The sequence below is a fragment of the Bufo gargarizans genome, chromosome 2, assembly GCF_014858855.1.
Source record: "Bufo gargarizans isolate SCDJY-AF-19 chromosome 2, ASM1485885v1, whole genome shotgun sequence".
Taxonomy (NCBI): domain Eukaryota; kingdom Metazoa; phylum Chordata; class Amphibia; order Anura; family Bufonidae; genus Bufo; species Bufo gargarizans.
This window is the reverse complement of record NC_058081.1, coordinates 602,591,020-602,605,321: the sequence shown is the minus strand read 5'-3', so window position 1 is coordinate 602,605,321 and position 14,302 is coordinate 602,591,020. Positions and strand designations below refer to the sequence as shown.

The 14,302-nt window shown below is 46.0% G+C and overlaps 1 pseudogene; it reads right to left on the bottom strand.

Moving 5' to 3' along the window:
• Positions 1–2,014: 2,014 nt before the first annotated feature.
• The window catches only part of LOC122928763, a 32,386-nt pseudogene continuing 20,098 nt past the window's right edge, over positions 2,015–14,302 (bottom strand).

Here is a 14,302-nt window from a genome sequence, read left to right as displayed (position 1 = left end):
ACATCGTATGTTATCATAGCAGGGAAACTAAGGGCTGTTGTTGTCGGGTAGTCAGACACCAGTGTGCAAATGGCTTATTAATATAGGTAAGAACTGAAAATACTCCATTATCATGTAAGCAATCTCTCGGTTTCTTTATGGTAGCTATGGTAAAGGCCTTGAACTACAATCCATTCTCTGTTATATCTTTTATTCACTATACTTCATGTGGCTATTGTTATATTTGTAGAAAATATAAGGTAGTAGGACACACAGGACTGCTAGTCACCAACCAGGGTGCTCACAGTCAAGTAGTATCACCCTACTGATTGAGAACAAATGTATATATAAAAAGACTGGGCACATCTGAGGAAATTTGGTCACTCTTTTTATTAGTTGGGCTAAAAACATAAAAAAAAAAAGAAAAAGAAAAAGGGAATGAAATAATGTACTCGATTGGCGCTTCAGTAAATAGGTATATGTTAGACAGTAGAATAAATAGAATGCAATATATACCACCAATGTATAGGTGATACACAATAAACAGGGTATACAATATATTCAATCAGTTGACCTCCTATAAATAACTAGAATAAAATTAGGACATCAATAAAAATTACAATAAATATAGCAACATATAGCATGTGTTGCAGCGTTAATATAGAAATCTGTAGCAGCATAAATGTCTGTATAGCAGCTTGAAATATTGTCTCCTATAAAAAAATGGGATGGAACCGAATATATAAAGACGGCTGATTGCCTTAGATAGTCACAAGTGAGTTCGTTATCCCGCTGTCACTGAGCCTAGCAGCGTCCCGCTAGAGATGAATAATACAGTTAGTGATCGCTCTAAGGTCAGAACAATCTTACCGATTTCTGAGGACCTCTGCCGTCCTGTAGACTCTATAATGGGATGCTTTCCCCTTGTCTTTCAGGCTGTTCGTTAACCGCGTCGGTGGGTTGTTACCCGTGGGCCAGCCGGTTCAAGTCCAGGCTCCAGCTCACCTCCACCTTCTCCCACGGAATTTAAAAATCAGTTTTTTTGGCACTTGGTCCTATGATGATTATCTGTGGTGCACTAAGGAAGGGGACACGCTAACCCCGAAACACGTCTGGTCAGACCCCCCACCTGAATGTGAGTGCACCACAGATAATCAACATAGGACCAAGTGCCGAAAAAACTGATTTTGAAATTTCATGGGAGAAGGTGGAGGTGAGCTGGAGCCTGGACTTGAACCGGCTGGCCCACGGGTAACAACCCACCGACGCGGTTAACGAACAGCCTGAAAGACAAGGGGAAAGCATCCCATTAGAGAGTCTACAGGACGGCAGAGGTCCTCAGAAATCGGTAAGATTGTTCTGACCAAAGAGCGATCACTAACTGTATTATTCATCTCTAGCGGGACGCCGCTAGGCTCAGTGACAGCGGGACGCCGCTAGGCTCAGTGACAGCGGGACGCCGCTGCGCTCAGTTAAAGCACTGTGACTTTAGATGCACTTGCGACTTTGGTATTGACCTACCGCATAGACTGCAATATTCCATGGTGGAAATAACGGAGATTGTCTGCTGAACTTTGTACATGAACTGATGTTCGGAATGGATACATAATAACGAACTCACTTGTGACCATCTACGGCAATCAGCCGTCTTTATATATTCGGTTCCATCCGATTTTTTTATATTGGAGACAATATTTCAAGCTGCTATACAGACATTTATGCTGCTACAGATTTCTATATTAATGCTGCTACACATGCTATATGCTGCTATATTTATTGTAATTTTTATTAATGTCCTAATTTTATTCTAGTTATTTATAGGAGGTCAACTGATTGAATATATTGTATACCCTGTTTATTGTGTATCACCTATACATTGGTGGTATATATTGCATTCCATTTATTCTACTGTCTAACATATACCTATTTACTGAAGCGCCAATCGAGTACATTATTTCATTCCCTTTTTTTTTTTTTTTTTTTGGGGCTATATGTGTTTTTAGCCCAACTAATAAATAGAGTGACCAAATTTCCTCAGGTGTGCCCAGTCTTTTTATATATACTATTGTTATATTTGGTTTTATGAAGTTATCTATGGTTCTAATTCATATGCTCTTCAAGCTGTAACACCTCGCTCGCTCCCAGTAAATGATTGCTCAGATGCTGTGGTTGCAGTTGGCTACAGCATCTGATGGAATGTCAGCGATCAGAGCTATCTCCAATCATGGACGCTGCTGTGTGAAACCGCACGCATGCTTCGCCTATGGCACTCACTTAACTCTTGAGTGGGCACCATGTTTATATTCCCGACATCCGCCATACATGTATGGAGGATGTTGGGAAGGGGTTAGAACTTCTTCTCCCCTGTATGAATTCTCTGATATTGAACAAGGGCTTATTTCTGAATAAAACTGTTTCCACATTCTGAACATAAACATGGCTGCACCCCTGTGTGACTTCCCTAATGATTCTCAAATTTACATTCTTTAGTAAAACACGTTCTGGGAATTAATATCACTTCTCCTCGGTGTGAGATTTCAGATGATTAACAAGATTTGCTTTCCGAGTATACCATTTTCCACATTCTGGGCAGGAAAATGACCTCTACCCTGTGTGAATTTTTAAATGCTCAGCAAGATAATTTTTCCTAGAAAAACATTTGCCACATTCTGAACATGAATACGGCTTCTCCCCTGTGTGATGTCTTTGATGGCTCTCAAGACTTGATTTCTGAGAAAAACATTTGCCACATTCTGAACATGAATATGGCTTCTCCCCTGTGTGATGTCTTTGATGAATTTCAAGATTTGATTTATGAGAAAAACACTTGCCACATTCTGAACATGAATACGGCTTCTCCCCTGTGTGATGTCTTTGATGGCTCTCAAGACTTGATTTCTGAGAAAAACATTTGCCACATTCTGAACATGAATATGGCTTCTCCCCTGTGTGATGTCTTTGATGAATTTCAAGATGTGATTTCTGAGAAAAACACTTGCCACATTCTGAACATGAATACGGCTTCTCCCCTGTGTGATGTAATTGATGGATATCAAGACTTGATTTCTGAGAAAAACATTTGCCACATTCTGAACATGAATATGGCTTCTCCCCTGTGTGCATTTTCTGATGCCTCTCAAGATTTGATTTATTAGTAAAACATTTGCCACATTCTGGACATGAATACGGCTTCTCCCCTGTGTGATGTCTTTGATGAATTTCAAGATTTGATTTATGAGAAAAACACTTGCCACATTCTGAACATGAATACGGCTTCTCCCCTGTGTGAACTATCTGATGCCTCTCAAAATTGTATTTATGAGTAAAACATTTGCCACATTCTGAACATGAATAAGACTTCTTCCCTTTCTGAGCTCTTTGGGATCCAGCACCACTTCTGTGACTTGCATTCAGCATAACAGTCTTTTTTAAAGGATCAGATGGCAGATTTTTTATTTGAAGGTCTGAGGGTACAACTGGGATAATGGCACATTTTTCATATGTATCTGGTGCGACAACCGAATCATCTGCATCACAATATGTAGGTATCAGGTGTTCCTCTGTGCTCCCAGTACAGTCGTCTGTCAAGATAAAACTTTTAAAAATAATTCTTAAATAATATAATCTTTAAAATGATATTGATTTTTTATAACATAAAAATTCTGATACAAATTGCAAAACATGAAGCAAAATTCTATGATAAATTGACAAAGACAGTAGACCTCAGACCACCAGGGTCGAATACCAAGTGGAAAATCATAAAGGGACCTGCGAGTCAGTGCTATTAGGTGGTGCCCGTGTCCCTGACAGCTACATGCACTGTCGTACAGGGCAGTGGAGAGGAACAGTGCGGTGATATATGAGGAGGCCATGGCTATGGAGCCAGCGTAAGGCTGGATTACCATTCCCTATTAGAATGTTCTCTTCCCTTAAAATAAAAAATTCAGCATTAAAAAGCATGTGTCAGCAGAATCAACTCTGCTAACCCAGATATACTGCCTCTTAGAGTTGATCACACTGAGTGAAACAACCTCTCTCTTCTTGAAATCCAGAGCCCTGTTTTTCAGAAATTATTTAATATGCTAATAAGGTGTTCACAGGGGCGCACTGCCAAATAGGCAATGTGAGGGGATTGTCTACGGCGGTTCCGGGTAGGGTCAATTGGGGGTTGGTGGCACGGACCTGGGCAATGAGCGCTTCCATTGTGGAAGGATTAATCTCTGTATATTTAACTGTAGGATGCCTCCCTGCTCCGCCATCCCCTCTGCAAAGCTACAGACACCAGGCCTGAAGCCCATCAGAGGCCAGCGCAGCTCAGGGCACAGACCAGAAGAGGCCTTCGCATTGTATCCTGACAGCCACATGGAGGTAAGTATTTGATTTCTTTTTCTTTGCAGCATGCTGTTGGGCCAGGTCGGGTGCACATTAGGGCTGCACGATATATCGCAAAATTAATCGAATCGCGATAATCGGCAAATGCGATATGGCGATTTGGCCGACCCGAAAATGCTGAGATTATATATGAAGGGCCCTGCGCACATAACTGGTTTTGTGTGTAAAGTATGTTACTCCTGTGTGATACAATCTCTCTCCTATTGATAACAGGTCCGGCCTCTGTACTCACTGTCACTGTGAATGCACTGCAGCGAGCGGGCCGGCCGGCGCGTGACGTCACTTAGTAACACTCCTGCTTCCTGAAGTGGGAAGAGCGTGACTAAGTGACATCAGTCCCACGCCGGCCGGCCGCTCGCTGCAGTGCATTCATCGTGACAGTGAGTATAGAGGCCGGACCTGTTATCAATAGGAGAGAGATTGTTTCACACAGGAGTAACATACTTTACACACACAGCCAGTTATGTGCGCAGTTTAGGACACATGAGGGGACACATAGGGCCATGAGGGGGACCAGCATAAGATGCTATATGTGTGTCTTATGCTGGCGCCCCTCATGGCCCTATGTGTCATAGCACACATCCCCCATAACAGCGCCCTCCACAGATCCACCCCATAACAGCGCGTCCTCCGCAGATCCACCCCATAACAGCGCGTCCTCCGCAGATCCACCCCATAACAGCGCGTCCTCCGCAGATCCACCCCATAACAGCGCGTCCTCCGCAGATCCACCCCATAACAGCGCGTCCTCCGCAGATCCACCCCATAACAGCGCGTCCTCCGCAGATCCACCCCATAACAGCGCGTCCTCCGCAGATCCACCCCATAACAGCGCGTCCTCCGCAGATCCACCCCATAACAGCGCGTCCTCCGCAGATCCACCCCATAACAGCGCGTCCTCCGCAGATCCACCCCATAACAGCGCGTCCTCCGCAGATCCACCCCATAACAGCGCGTCCTCCGCAGATCCACCCCATAACAGCGCGTCCTCCACAGATCCACCCCATAACAGCGCGTCCTCCACAGATCCACCCCATAACAGCGAGTCCTCCACAGATCCACCCCATAACAGCGCGTCCTCCACAGATCCACCCCATAACAGCGCGTCCTCCACAGATCCACCCCATAACAGCGCGTCCTCCACAGATCCACCCCATAACAGCGCATCCTCCACAGATCCACCCCATAACAGCGCATCCTCCACAGATCCACCCCATAACAGCGCGTCATCCACAGATCCCCCATAACAATGTCATACCCAGCGGCTCATATGGGAAAATCCAAGCAAATAGACCTCTAGCACAATTCCCTTAAAATATCGCATATCGTGATCGCAATTTTTAGGGCCCTAATCGCAATTGCACAAAATTCCCATATCGTGCAGCCCTAGTGCACATTATTATAACTGGGGGTGCTTGAAAAGGGCATTTTTCCACTAGCACACATTATTTAGTGGGTGGGGCACTAGGGGGACAAAGGTTCTGCTAGGGGCACTAAAAAGGGGTATTTTTTGTACTGGCACACATTATAAGGGGGTTACTACTACTGGGGGACTAGAGGAACATGATTTGTATGGGCACAATGCTGACATTATTACTATTGGGGGCACTGAGTGCATTCTGGCAGAGATTTATTACTATTAGTGGGACTTTGGGTAGAAGTATTACTATGGGGGGGCATCCATCTCCGTGCAATTATTTTTGGGGAACATTATGTTTACACTATTAGTGTCGGGGACACTATTTGCTGAGTGCAGTTATTTTTTAGGGCACCGTGTGCCAATAATGTTTGAAGGGGCAATATCTATTTCTACAGTACAGTATTGGGGGTGGCAGGATGGGATGTTGAGAAGGTGGGAGGATGATGGAAAAGTAAGAAACAAAGATTCCCGTTTGTGAAACTCTGCAGAGATAAGAGAGGCTGAAAGAAATCATCATGGCGGTCTGGGGTGAATAGAGAAGATGAGGAAAGAGAACATCTACATCAGAGAAGACCTCACTGGATGTAAGAGGTATGTGGTGCTGTATTACAGATGTCTGCTGGATTCTACTACAATCACTGCTTATTAAACACCAGTCTTGGGCAGTGGCGCATGTCGTAGGAGTCTCGGCAGCGTCCTGAAGCTAAGCGACTTCCTTATTTCTGCATGCTGCCTGCTTAATTATTCTGCATTTATCATATTTTGTATCTTTATCTGAGTACATTATATATAGAAACTACTGGTGCGTTTCCATTTTTACTTCTCATCGTCTGATTACCATCCCCATCCTGGTCCAGTCATCTACAGATGGGTTCCTATCTTCTGGCTTTCTTCTTACCTGCTAGTGCTGCGATATGTGCTTTGTACAGTCCTGATCAAAAGTTTAAGACCACTTGAAAAATGGCAAAAAATCCTATTTAGCACGGCTGGATCTTAACAAGGTTCCAAGTAGAGCTTCAACATGCAACAAGAAGAAATGGGAGTGAGACAAAACATTTTTTGAGCATTCAATTTAATGAAAACAACAAATAAACTGAAACATGCTGTTTTTCAGCTGATCAAAAGTTTAGGACCACGCCTCCCTAAAAAAAACAAAAAAAAAAAAAAACTGAACCCCGCCAAAACATGAACTTAGTAATTAGTAGCCCCGCCGTTTTTGCTTATCACTCCCAAAATTCGTTTCGGCATGCTTGATGCAAGCGTTTCCATGAGGTGAGTGGGAACATTTCTCCAAGTGGTGAAGACGGCCACACGAAGGCCATCTACTGTCTGGAACTGTTGTCCATTTTTGTAAACTTCCCTTCTCATCCATCCCCAAAGGTTCTCCATTGGATTTAGATCAGGAGAACATGCAGGATGGGCCAAAAGAGTGATGTTATTCTCCTGGAAGAAGTCCCTTGTCCTGCAGACATTGTCTACTGTAGCGTTGTCCTGTTGAAAAACCCAGTCGCTACCACACAGACGAGGGCCCTCAGTCATGAGGAATGCTCTCTGCAACATCTGGACATAGCCAGCGGCCGTTTGACGCCCCTGCACTTCCTGAATCTCCATTGTTCCACTGAAGGAAAAAGCACCCCAGACCATTATGGCGCCCCCTCCACTGTGGCGTGTAGAAAACATCTCAAGTGGGATCTGCTTGTCATGCCAGTAATGTTGGAAACCATCAGGACCATCAAGGTAAAAAAAAATCTCATCAGAGAATAAAACTTTCTTGAATTTCTCATGTTTGGTGCTCTCTTGCAAAGTCCAAACGAGCAGTTCTGTGGCGTTCAAGGAGACAAAGTCTTTGAAGAAGTTTTTTGTGTTTGAAGCCCTTCAGTCTCAGATGCCGTCTGATGGTTATGGGGCTTTAGTCCGCACCAGTAAGGGCCTTCATTTAGGTCGAGGATAGTCTAGTGTCTTGACGGACAGCCAATTGGATCCTCCGGCTCAGTGCTGATGAATTTTTTTTGGGTCTTCCACTTGACTTTGTTCCATAACCCTCAGGATCATTTAAGAAATTCCAAATGACTGTCTTACTGCGTCCCACCTCAGCAGCGATGGCGCGCTGTGAGATACCCTGCTTATGCAGTTCAACAACCCGACCACGTTAAAAAAGGGAGAGTTGGGGGGCGTGGCCAACTGCCGGCATGAGCGCACGAGTTTAAGTGCAGCTCCGCTTACCCTCTGCAATCCTCCACCATCCTGACAAACTGCCGACTCCAGGCACAGATTGGACGGTGTGTAAGCGCAAGAGGAGACCCCGCACACCGGCGATGGGGCCCAACAAAGCTCAAACTGCAGCGGAGAAGCTGAAAGAGTTTGCCAGGTCTGAGGCCCAAAATGGCACCGCGATCGCATCACCATCGCACGCGGCGGTTACCCGTGGGCAGGCCGCTCAGCAAGCTGAAGCTGAGGAACCTACCGAGCCTGAATTCACCCTCAAGGCCGCCTATGATCAGCTGCTGATGGCGATTTCGTCATGCCAGTCCTCGCTCACCGGGAAGCTAGAGGAGATGAGGGTGGATGTCAGCCTGCTCCGCCATGACATGCAGCAGTTGCGGGATCGGGTCAAGACCACTGAGGACCGGGTATCCGCCCTGGAAGACCTGACCGATGGAGGGGATGATGCAAGATATGGAGAGAGTGGTGGGTCAGTGGCAACAGAAATGCGACGATCTGGAAAATAGATTGCGTCGCAATAATGTGAGGATCCTGGGCCTACCTGAGAAAGCCGAGGGCAGGGATCCGGCGGCGTTCATGGAAATCTGGTTCAAGGAGCAGTTCCCTGAGGCGCCATTTACTCCTGCTTATGCTGTGGAGAGAGCCCATCGTGTCCCAGCCAGACAACCACCACCTGGAGCTCCCCCAAGACCACTACTGGCGCGCCTTTTGAATTGGAGGGACCGCAATCTTATTCTCAGCCAGGCTAGGAGCAAGCAAAATATACGGCATGATAATGCACGGGTCTCCCTTTTCCCGGATTTCTTGGCGGACCTCCAGAAGAAGAGGGCCACGTTTGTGGCGGTCAAACGCCGTCTCCGTGAGCTAAATTTTCAGTACTCTATTGCCTACCCAGCTCGCCTCAGAGTGATAGATGGCGACAAAACCATCTTCTTCAGCGACCCCAGGGAGGCCGAGGAGTGGGCCTCGAGGATGGCTGCGCGTCCTCCCCCGCGCTGATTTGCTTATCGTCTGCACAGCAAGTATTACTTGTCCCCTCATGTCTGTCACATGCAGGACTTGTCTTGAGAATCTCTGACTTTATTGTGTGTTATAGAGCCCTTCTGCCATGTTGTGTAATGGCTGTGTCACTTAGCTGGTCTTAGGAGAAGGCTCACTCTCAGGGACAACTACGACTTGAACTGTGGACGACAAGTGTTCCATTTTCTTGAGTTAATGTTGGCAGTTTTCATAATCGGGACGTGATGAAGAGGGGAGCATTACCTGTGTGGTATTAACAACTATCTACACCATACAGGTCCCCGAGCTTAGGGCCACTCGGATAGCTGGTCCTGTACCTGACACACTCAGGTCGTTTATGTTACTGTTATATGCTGTGTTATTGTATGTTCCTGTTTGCGTGTATCAAGTATGGCTAAATTCATTCAGTACTCTTGCAGAGAGGATGATGCGCTGGGGGGTCAGTTGCATGAACTTGCGATAATTGGAATGTATGAGGGGGTATGTGTCCTTGATGCCACAATAGAGTTATTATGGCCCCCTTGAGAGTTATGTCATGGAATGTCAGAGGTTTGGGTGATCCTAAAAAGAGAATGGCAGTGTTTTCCCAGGTCCGGTCCTTTAATCCTCATATATTGGGGCTTCAGGAGACCGATCTCATCCCGGAGACGGGAAATAGGCTAAAAAAAACCTGGGCTCAGCATCTATTTAGCAGTTCGCATTCCAGAGGAGTTGCATTGCTATTTCATAGAAGCCTTCGGTGTGAAATTCACCACTCGGTAGTGGACCCAGGGGGTCAGTACATTTTTAGATATGCCCACATTGACTGCGTGCCCTATGTGATTGTCAATTTGTACAACTCGCCGCCTGCATCTCTTTCCCTGCTGCAAGCAGTTGTGGGATTTGTGACTAAATATCCCACTGCTCGATTTGTATGTATGGGGGACTTCAATCAGGTGATGAGTGAGGACTTGGACAGATTTAGCGGTAGGACTGACAGAGGTGGGTGGGGAGGGGACTGTACGACCCTTGCTAGGATATCTCAGGAGATGGGTTGGATAGATATGTGGAAGGCTAGGAACCCACATGCTAGGGAATATTCTTGCTTCACACCATCCAGGGGTGCTTTATCAAGGATAGACTATTTATTTGGCAACTCCATGGTATATACTGATTTAGTGGACATTCGCTTTGGACCCCAGGGGCCCTCTGACCATGCCCCTGTGTTGGTTGAGTTGGTGACATCTAGCTCCCTAAGCTCGGGCAGTAAAATGCGTGTTCACCCTTTCTGGCTTACCCTATTTGGCTTAACCGACAGAATCCCTGACCAGCTGAAAGGGTTTTTCGAGATACAGGACGTCTCCACTGACCCCTTATTGTTGTGGGAAACCTTAAAGGCGTATCTTAGGGGTTGCCTTAAGTCCTCCATATCATATGTTAAGGAAGAAGCACAGCGTAAGGAGGAGGAATTATATACTAGCTGTAAAGTGGCGGAGAGGGAGTTTACCGAGTCCCCCACGGAGGAGCGTAGAGTGGAGTGGATGTCTAAAGGTAGACAGTACATGTTGCATCTGGAAGAATAGAGCAAGAGAAAGCTTTTTTTCCTTGAGCAACAGGCGTTTGAGACAGGCAATCAGGCAGGGAAGCTACTTGCCCATATAGCACGTGCCAACACTATGGCTCCACCAGTTCTTCGCCTAAGAGAGACTGATGGACGCATAGTGGAGTCGGTTCAAGGTATATTAACATGCCTCCATGGCTTTTATGTGGATCTATATAGGTCGGTTTCTACATATTCAGAGCAGGAATTAGATTCATATCTTAGTGAAGTTTCCTACCCTAGACTAAACGACCTGGACAGGGGCATCATGGAGGGAGATATCACTTTGGAGGAGGTGGAGAAAGCTATTATGGATTTGCCATCAGGGAAGGCCCCGGGTCCGGATGGCATTCCTGTGGAAGTGTACTCTAGATATAGGGAGAGTTTGGGCCCTCAGTTGCTGAAGCTATACAAAGCTGCGCACTCTGGCGGATCACTGCCGGAATCGATGTATGACGCCTCCATTGTTGTGATTTTAAAACCCGGCAAGGATCCTTTGGACTGCGAATCTTACCGTCCAATTTCGCTTTTGAACTTGGACTATAAAATTCTGACAAGGATTCTGGCCAACAGATTAAATAAGGTGGTAACGTCGGTGATACACTCTGATCAATCTGGTTTTATGCCCGGGAGGTCCACTTCGGATAACATCAGGAGAGCACAGGTGATTGCGCAGGTGGGGGCTGCCGGAAAAGCAAGGTGGGCACTGGCCTCTCTAGACACGGCTAAAGCTTTTGACTCTCTAGAATGGCCCTTTTTAACAGCTGTGCTGAGGAACTTTGGCTTAGGTCCCAATTTTATTAAATGGGTGGGTATACTTTATAACAGCCCTTCTGCACGTATTCAGCTCAATGGCTCATATTCCGAAAAGATTTCTTTACTTAGGGGTACGAGACAGGGCTGCCCACTCTCGCCTCTTTTGTTCGCAATAGCGATAGAACACCTGGCAATAAGAATTAGGCAGGATCCTATGTACACAGGAGTGACGGCGGGGGACAAGGAGGATAGAATAGGACTGTATGCGGATAATTTGATTCTGTTTATGTCTGATCCGGAAACATCCCTCCCGAGAGCGGTTGAAGTCATTGCATCCTTTGGGCGATATTCTGGATTACACATAAATTGGGGCAAATCTGCTATCATGCCTCTATGGGACCACGATTGGCCAGATTGCCACTATAATTTACCAGTAGTCGATAGGTTCAAATACCTGGGGGTGGTGATCAATAGGGTGCCGCAGCTTTCCTATACTTTGAATATTGAGCCCCTGGAATTGCTGTTTCAGGATAAATTTAAAACGTGGGAATCCCTCCCATTGTCAGCTATGGGAAGATTAAACGTGGTGAAAATGGTTTTGCCACCCAAGGGTCTATACCTGTTGTCTCATGCCTGTACCCCGATTCCCCGGGTTTTTTTTTTTAAGCGCATTCATGCCCTGATCACGGCTTTTGTCTGGGGTAAGGCCAGAAGGAAGCTCTCACTTCCGGTTCTTCAAAGGTCAAAACTGCAAGGGGGTGCCGCCCTTCCTGACTTCTTTTTATACTTTATTGCCAGTCAGTTGCGTTTTTTGAGAAGCTGGGTCACGGAGGCTCCACGGCCCAATCCGGAAGTCTATCTGCACGAGCACCTACAAGTCCCTACGCTATGGCCCGTACTAGAAGGCTCTAGACATTTACAGAGGTGCACCCTTCCAATTCATAAATTAGCCCATCAGATATGGCAGGCGTCCAAGTTGAACATATATAAGGATTTACCTAGCGAGATCCCCATATGGGATAACTGCATGTTTCCCCATCTATCTCAACTGGAAGGGGTGTCAGATTGGAGGAGATATGGGATTCGCATACTGGGAGATATATATGAGGGAGGCCAGTTGATCACATTTACGCAGATCCAAGACAGGTTTCTGATGCCAGCTGCGACATGCACTATAGGCCCAATTTCGAGGTGACAATAGGTGCATATCTAAGTATCCTGTCATTGGTGTTCTGAGATCTCAGGGACCTAGAGGGATAGTATCAGCTCTCTACACTCATCTGCTAGATCGTCGAATGCTGGCGACCCCGCTGGCTGTGGAGGCCAGATGGAAGATCCTCATACCCTCTCTTACATCTGAGGAATGGGAGGAGGCTCTAATAGCCCCTTCTTCTAACAACAGACTGATACAGCTTTTTATCCTACATTACAGCTATCTAACTCCCTCTAGACTTCATAAGATGGGTAGGTTGGATCATTTCAGGTGTCATAGATGTAGTACGGAGGGTGCTAATTTCTGGCACATGATCTGGGATTGTCCAATTATTCATCGGTATTGGATATCGGTACTGGAGGTTCTCAGGGCCCTGGTCCCTCCGACGCTGTTACTGTGTCCCAAGATGTGCATCTTGGGTATAGTGGATGAGGAGTCTTGGTCGCATTATCACAGAATCTTCTTGGAGAAAACGCTGTTTCTGGCTAGGAAGGCGATTGCCCTGCGCTGGATGGGAGACTCTCCCCCCTCAAAGGGACAATGACTCTCGCTAGTAAATAATGCGGTCTCCATGGAGAAGATAGTTTACAAGCATAGGGGTTGCCCGCAAAAATTTGACAAGGTTTGGAGGGACTGGTGTTCATCTTCACTCACTCTGCACACTCCGCGCCCGGTGGCTGGAGACCCTTAGGGGTTCTTCTGTCACGTAAAGGAGATGCCTGGTGAATGGTGCAGCATCCAATACTAGCGGTCCTTTTGAGCATGTACTGAGGCTGTATCGACCCGTCGTACAATTGCATTGGCTGAGTAACCGTCGTGTATAACCCATATATGTCATTCCAGTTACATGTCATGATATTTTGGCCTTTATATTGCATTGATTCTGCATTTCTGATTAACCCTGCGTGGGTCCTTGTGATGTCATATGTGTGCCATACTTGTTTTGTTATCCTATATAAAACGAGTTAAAAAAAAGAAAAAAGGGAGTTTTTTTGCCTTTGCCATCACAACGTGTGACTACCTGACAGAAAATGAATATGAATCCACATCTTTGCACAGATTTGGCCTTTTAAAAGCATGTGGCCCTAAAATTTGGATCAGCTGAAAAACAGCCTGTTTCAGTTTAATCGTTATTTTCAATTAATTAAATGCTGAAATTTTTTTTGGTCTCACTCTCATTTCTTCTTGTTGCATGTTGAAGCTCTACTTGGAACCTTGTTAAATATCCAACAATGTAAAATATGATTTTTTCCATTTTTCAAGTGGTCTTAAACTTTTGATCAGGACTGTATTACACAGTTTGGTCCTACTGCAAGTCCTGGGGGTATCTGAGTACTGGGGGACACCAAGTACCTGGGGAAGGTGCCTGCTATAGGGGAAGTCCAGTTCAGGGTAGTTACAGTTACAGACTCATCTCTGCCTCATTTAGTGGTCACTACTCACCTGGGCGTTTATCTGTAGGAATGTCCTCCTTATACTGTTCATCACCCCTCACATCTGTCTCTGTAGGAATGTCCTCCTCGTATCTCTCATCAACCCTCACATCTGTCTCTGTAGGAATGTCCTCCTCGTATCTCTCATCAACCCTCACATCTGTCTCTGTAGGAATGTCCTCCTCGTATCTCTCATCACCCCTCACATCTGTCTCTGTAGGAATGTCCTCCTTACACTGGTCATCGCCCCTCACATCTGTCTCTGTAGGAATGTCCTCCTTACACTG